Source organism: Amblyomma americanum, chromosome 2 (assembly GCF_052857255.1).
Source record: "Amblyomma americanum isolate KBUSLIRL-KWMA chromosome 2, ASM5285725v1, whole genome shotgun sequence".
Lineage (NCBI taxonomy): Eukaryota > Metazoa > Arthropoda > Arachnida > Ixodida > Ixodidae > Amblyomma > Amblyomma americanum.
In genome coordinates, this window is record NC_135498.1 from 184,409,436 (window position 1) to 184,417,380 (window position 7,945).

Sequence of the window (7,945 nt, forward strand, 5' to 3'; positions counted from 1 at the left end):
GTACATACAATGGCAGCCATTTAAGGTGAGCCGAACCAAGAGTCTGCTCCTTCATTAATGTGTGGGTAGCTCTGTTCAGGGCTGTTCCCTCTTGGTAGAGGTGTCCTTTTTAGCTGCACTTGAGTTTCCCACTGACTGAGTTCTAGCTCAAGGCAAGCTTCTTGGCCAGGGCGTTCCTGATGGCCACACCTGACGTCTCTTCATGGTTGCTTGTGCACACCGGCTGAGGCCGCCTTTCATCAGCGCTCTGAACCACATCAAACCAACTTGAATCACTGAGCTGCTCACAAATGTGCAGCACACAAGCAGCGCGGATCACATAACTCACATTGTGGATGTCACACTCAAGGCCCTTCAGTACCATTCTAAAGCGTGCCTTGACACGTCCAAAATCATTTTCGACAACACGTCTGGCACTCGGCAGACGGTAGTTAAAGGTCTGTGAAGGGGACCCATAGGCACCTGGAAGGGGGACAGCTTCATCAGGTGCATCTGCAAGGGGAAAGCTTGATCACCAAGAAGAATTGCGCCATCTTCCACACCTTCAATGACTTTTGTTTCTTGCCAGAACAGCTCACTAGCCAGAGTAGCTGGCAGTTGAGACTTCTGAAACACTGCCGCGTCGTTGTTCCTACCAGGGCTGCCACCATTCGTGCATAGGAACCTGTATGTGGTCGACGACAAAGTAGGATGACACTGTACCACCCCTTATAAGTGTATTAGTCGGCAGCTTCTTGCTTTGGGGGGCACTCAGAAACTTAGGTACAGAATTTCCAGTTTTTTAAATCATCACCATCCTGCTGTAAGCATCCATGAAAGTCAATCATTGAATGCTTTTAAAGATAGCATCACTATATATCCCTTGTCACTGCAGGCATGACCACTCTTTTCATTTTTATTCTGCAGCTTCTCAGAGTATTTGTCCAATTGTACATAAATGTTCAATATGAAATAACTCCAGTTTCAATGTTAACCAACCACTCTGTATTTCTTTCTCGTTTATTTATTTATTTATTTATACATACTGCTCATCCCATTTGGGATTGTTGCAGGAGGGCAAAACAGGGCTAGTAATAACGGTTCAAAAAATACATCATTTGGTGAAGACCGTAAAATAAACAACTAATAGTAAGGGTAAAGCAAAGGCACTGGAATTAATTATGGAAATACAACCAAAGATACAACAACGCAGAATAACAATACAACGAGCTGTATCATAATCATATCAAAACAAGGTAAATTAATCTCACAAACAATAGGCGTCATGACAGAAGTTACATCGAAATAGTTCCGAAAACAATACTGGTAGTCTGTGTATACCTGAACAAAGTTAACATTAAAAAGGCACACAGAATAGGAAGCAATATTAGCAATACAGAAAACACACACACAAAAGTATTTGCTAATTAAGTACCGAGCTCTCGATAGCAGCGCTAAACTTTCCTAACGATGAGCTGCTAGTTATTGAAGGGTTTAGACTGTTCCATTCAAGAGTGGCAAACGGAAAAAAATGAATATTTGAAACAGTCAGTATGGAAAATGTACTCGTTAAGTGTATTAGGATGTTTGTGACGCGTTGACCTAGCTTTAGAAAAGCAAATATATTTAGTAACGTCAAGTTTTAATTGCTGGTGAATTTGTTGATGCATCAGCTTGTGTCGCGAGAGTTTACTACGTATTTGGAGTGTTTGTATCCCCTCACGTTTCATTATTTCTGTTTTTAAGTCAGTTGTTTATTTTATGCGCTGAATGTCTCATGCTCTCGACTGGGAGCAAGAAGAGCGCAGACTCTGTCAGGCATCCATTTGCCTTTTGGTCTAAGCCTTAGGCAACTGTACCACACGTCGTCTGAATAAACTCTTTGATATGACAGCCATCCACCGCACCGACACGTTGAAAGAAACCAGCCTGCTGTGAATTTACACATGTGCTCGTAAAGCTCAGCTGGTGTTCGGAATCGTAATTCCAACTACTTCACTACCACGCCGCAAAATTCGTGCAATATTAAATTAACGGACGCAGTGCTCACGCCAAACAAGTTGGCAGCAATCCGCTTTTCTGCTGATGTTGCGAGGCGGTACAAGCCGATCGCCACGAGTTTCTCCTGCGGAATCGGTTGCCGCATGTTGGTATCTTGCCGGCTCTTGCTTCCACAAACAGCCACCATGTACCGGAATATGCTGCGGTCGATCCGAAAGTTTTCTCGGAGTTCGCTGTCCGGAAGGCGCGGAAGCGTGGTCTCGTACCACGAGTCTGGGCGCGGATATGCCGACAGATTTCGCTCACGGACGGACAGGTGCGCCGCCGCCAACAAAAAGAGCTTCGGCCGCCCTCGATGTCGCTTCCTCGTCTCTTCAAGCATGACAATTTCAGCGCTCAGCGCCAGAATCTGTACGCGCAGGCGTTGTAGCGCTGCCTGATGCGCCACGAACGCAGCCCAAAATTGAGCGTCGCCCTCGTTCGCGACAGACCTGCTAAGGGCCAACATAGCCTTGACGCACAAGGCGTCCGAGGCATCTTGACTACACAAACAAATTAACAGTGCACAGCACTCACTGTGAAAGAAAAGCCACGAAAAATAAACAACGATAGCAGTGAGCAGTGATGCGTCGCAGTGAGAGGTCACGGAGAGAAGAGGCAAATGTAGCCAAAGTAGAACGCGCAGTCGGCTTCGACGTCGACTGTGACCATTGTTTAGAACATTTAGGATTTCGGCTAACGACAGCCACAATCACAAAGAAAAAAAGTTTTTAAGCGGGCCTTAGCACAAGAAACAACGTTTTTCCTCTTATGTGCTCTTTTCAACGTAGCCGTTTAATAATGCGCTCAGTAGGTGACGTTTCAACTTCACTGAGGCGAGTATCACATGATCTGTTTGGTCGCGCTAACCGAGATGGCTAAACTGTGTGTAAGCGCGGCGAACTGCAGTTAACTCTAACCGCTGTTAACCACCTTAACTGCAGTCAAGCTTAACCATGGTTAGGGCTGCCCGTGTAAAGAGGGTATAATAGAGGTTCGAAATACACCGTTAGATTTTGAGTAGATTTCCACCCTAAAAAATGCGGAGGACTTGCGGTTGGCGAAGGGAGCAGATTTGATGTAGATTTTTACAACAATAAATACGAAGCACTTGCGGTTGACAATGGGAGCATATTTGGTGTAGATTTTTACATCGAAAAATACGAAGCACTTCCGGTTAGCAATGGGAGGTTTCAACCGCGGCGATACGCTGAGCGGTGGCTGCGGTGTCGTGCGTATGCAGGCGCCAAGATTTCGCAACGCCGGCAGCCAGGAGGAGGTGGTGATGACAGTGGTCTTTTTTTCTATATTGCATTTTGCTCTTTCTTACAGGGGTACTAGAACTGCTAACGATATAGGCGGAACGGTGCTAGTTCGTTAATCACACTAATCAGGTTCGAATCCGCTTTGTAATCATGAAAAAGGCCCAATCGAACTTCAATGTTGAGATATAACAACTAGCTTTATTCCGTCCATGTAGTTACGTAGTACTGTAAAAAACAGGGCAAAAACGCAGGATACAAAGTGCATCGGACCACTATCTTCACCTCCTTCTGGATGCCTGCTTTGCACGATCGTGGCGATATGCATACACACGACGTCGCAGTCACGTCGAAGCGTACTGCCGTACATCGCGGAAACAAAACGAGACCAGCGGCGGCGGCAAGGTAACGTCTTTAATCTGACTCCGCTGTGTATACGGCACTTGTTTAAAAAATACAAAAACCAAGGCTCCGGGCGCCAGGCGAAGGAATCTTGACGGGGTGGTTCGCAATGGGCAAGAAAAGCAGAGTTGGGGAGACGACAGGCATTGAAACTGAAAACAAGACCGTGGAAACGGACCTACATACAAAATTCCTGCAACACATTCTTTTTTCTTCTTCTCGTAAAAGTGTACCGTCTCTTCACTGCGGTCCAAAAACCGAATCACCGAAGTTAAAGATCCTGAATGGTGTACAAGGAAGCCACTTGCGGGCAGCTCCACATTGGACAAATAATGTTTGCTATCTCTCTGCCTTTAGAAATTTTTAAGAAGAATGCATTTGTATATTGTACCCTTAAAATCCATTCATGACTCACTTATTTTTGCAGTCCTTAATGAACCTTTTTAAAGAGAATTTTGAATGTCGTGCTCCACTCGCGCATTGAAAAAATTTTTCGAGTACTATTTCCATCCAGTCTAAGTTCTCAAAGTCGATAAAAGCAAAATGATTCGCAGTAAGGATTACACAAAAAAACATGGCATATAGCTTGTGCTCCGTGGTTTTATTTTCGAACAAAAATATAGTTCTTGGATTTAACCTTCATAGTGGAAGGTAGCTGTGTAAGTTTGTTAGAGACTTTTTCTTCCGAAACTGCAGTTTTAAGCACTTTACAAAACATTCTTACTAGCACGTCCTCAAAACACTGTTCACAATTTCACTTGTGTATGCGACTTGCATTTATTCCATTGGATGTTTGAAAACACTGAATTACACAGACCACTGTTGCAAATAGCACTGGATTATCACAAATGTCATTTAGTAACCTACGCACATACCTGAAATATTAACACCAGCAGCATTAAAAGGCTGCTTAACATGTCAAGCTTATTCAATTTAAAAGAAATTGAAGAGCCTGCTAAAGTAAACAAAATGTCACAAAGACCAGTAGATTACAATTTCATTTTTTTATTGGAGGACAATAAACAACATTCCAAACCACAATTCTTGGACAGGTATTAGAGATAGGAACTAACTTGAAATCAGCACCTAAAATTAATCAAAGCGATACAATAGCAAATCTTGAAAAATCATGTAGGGATGACTTGAAAACTTCTTCGCTACACTTCAGGCTAACTGGTGCTGTAAGATAAGATTAGCTAAATAAATATTATGCACCAGACAATTCCCAGTGGCTAATTCCAAGTGGCTAACTTCAAGATGCAGATTACAAACTACAGTAAAAGAAATACTAAACAGACATCCTAAAGCAGCCCACTAAATCTACAGTAAAATATCACAGGTATCCCACCTCTAATGTTTGTGTTTGTTCTTGAGAAACACATAGGATGAACATAACCTTTAGAAAACGTATGCAATACATTAAATTTAACACACAATCACATAAAAAGAACACAAAACAAAACTTTACACTCAATATATGGAGGCCAATGCTCTAGAGAAAGTTTATGTGCCCCAAAAGATATGTTAGCCACCCATTTGAAGAAGCCTATCACAAATAAAATGCAGTACTCATAACTTATTTGGAAAAAATTAGAATACAGAAACACATGCACAATGCTTTTCAATCTAGCTAACAAGTACTGACTAATGCTGAAACACAAGGAATTAGTCAACCTGGTATTACCTGACTGTGTGCACTAGAAGCAAAGAAAAAAACACATAGCCTAAGGTCAAAGCGATAAGGGCACAGACATTCTGTTTGATCGGGAGAAAGGCATTCATCAGAAAAATTCAAGACAAGTTCCCATGGCGACTGATCAGACTAAGGACTACTAACTTTGTGATTAAATAAGTAATTGAGTTTCTGAAGACCCGTGTCTAAGCACATATTTGCTTGAAAATGGAATTGTTCAATAAATCCATTATCACTATTATTCTTTTTCCAATTAAGGAATATGTATAAATGCTAGCAAATGTGTCATGTGGAAGAACGGGAAGACTATTACAAACATAAAGAAAATTACAAAATGCTGACAGTGCTCCCATGAAGCTGTCTGAGCTAGACGCAAAAAGATAAAAACTACGATTAGCCGATGCAGGGACAAGAAACCAGTGGGGTGATGATTCTTAGGGTCAACGAAATGTTTCTGTTTTTGTTTGTCATGTCTTTCCATGCTGTCACATAATGCGAGTACAGCATTTGTCAATGTTTAGAGCTAAAGGATTTCGCTTCCGAGCCTTCTTGTGCATAGCTAGCATTCCAGATCTCTTGAAGGTACAGCAAATCTTGCCGACCACGGTGAATGTTGGACGACCATGGATGCTCAGAGGCCTTATTACATGGCTTAGAAGCCAAACCCTTTAAATATGTACTTTTTAACAAAGGGTACACATCAGTTTTCTCACAGATTCATGCTGATATTGTTTTCCTTTTTCTTCACTCTGGCCAACTGTATCGTGTTAACATATATAAGATTTAGCAGCACAGTTTGCGTTCCACTACCAGTGTTCCGAACAGTACTAAAAAACTGGACATGTAAAACATGTACAGGCGGATAGAAGAGGCAGCTGTGAAGGAAAGACGAAGTGGTTTTAAAAACTGATGAGCTCAAAACCATTGAAGATTGGTTTCTTTAAGCCAAGTCTCTAAAAGCACTCTCAAGAAATGTAAGCAGAGAGAGTGCCTTCTTTAGATTTTCCAAACGGAACACCCAGAAGGCTGCAAAAAACAGAATCCCCAAAGAAGCGATGAGGTTTTCACTACAAGGTGATGCCAATGAAAAGAAAAACTGCGCCTTGTTAGGTGAGGAGGCATGATGTAAGTACTTGGTCCTGCAAAATTATGCACATTATGACTACACTATTCTAGGGATAAATTCATGAGGGGGTGGTCTCCCCTCTTCAAAGTGAGAAATTTTCATAGAAAAATCATGCTCAGCCCATTTTTTTCAAGAATAAAGTGAAAGAAATGCAAGGTTCAAACATGCCACTGACCGATTTTTAAAGATAATGGTACCAGGCTGATGTACTTGGAGCTGTCAACACAGTCTAGCTTCCACTTCATTGCCCATCACTATGTGCAGGAGACCTTGGCGACAAGTTTTGTATCAAAACTTTTTCATTCATGATTCGTTATTATGGATGAATAAATCACTTTGCGACAATTTTGCTCGGAAACCAAAGTGTCCATATTACTGAGGCGTGACTGTACATATGATTTATCCTTTAGAGCCATGATCACATTTAGGGGGCCACCACAACTGTGCAAAAGTTAAACAAAATGCTGCAATGGCCTCCCTAAAAAATATTTGAAAACCATATTCTAGCTATAAGGCAACTGAGCTGCTCAATCTTATTTAATTGCAACCAGTGGAGCAGCAGCCTAACTGTAATCGAACTAGAGGCTAAAGAAACAATGGTGAGCCGCTGCTCATAAGGGGGCGTAATACAAAGTGCGCATTCGAAAGGTACAGCTGCCCACGAAAACGTTACCACTCTTGCTTTATCCGTGACATTTGATACATATAGCGACTACATGAATTTTTTTCTGAGCATCGAAGAAGCAAATGTTCTCTAGGGAATCACATTTAGAGCACCTATAACAGCTCGGGAAGCAACAATCAGTACTGCCCATGAATCATATTTGCTTGTGTATAATTAAGACCTAAAAATACAAAACTGGTATGGTGTTGTTCAAAGTGTGCATCGTCATGATACACAGCTTGTGAAGTAGCACTCCACAATGATTGGATGCCATCGAAGACTACAACACAAAGCACTCTTTTCCAACTGAAAATAAAAAAATAGCTTCACCGTATCCAGACCTCATTACTATTTGCCAATAAAATGACAAAACCACAGTCGCAAAAGCAAATAATGGTGACCGCCTCTCCATAGTTACGTGCAAGTCTAAAGAAACCACAACCGTCTCAACAATCGATTATTGGTTATTTGAAAAGAGTGGTAGTGAACACGCGTCAAAATGAGAAAGTAGCAATGAAAATCCCCAAATAGCAACTTGTCAGTACGCTGTATCTCCCAAAATAGCAGCGTGTCAGTACACTGCATCTGGCTTAGTCATGAAAGTACTCTATTTTCAGGACTGAGCATAGTTGCAGCAGTTAGACTGGCTCCTTATTCCTACTATTGTCTTTTTTTTTAATTGCACAAGTAACTACGCCTGAATTTTAAAGAAAATCCCTTGGGGGTCAGCAGCTCTTTACTGTCACTGTTTGCATTCCGCCTCTTTGCAAGATAACGAA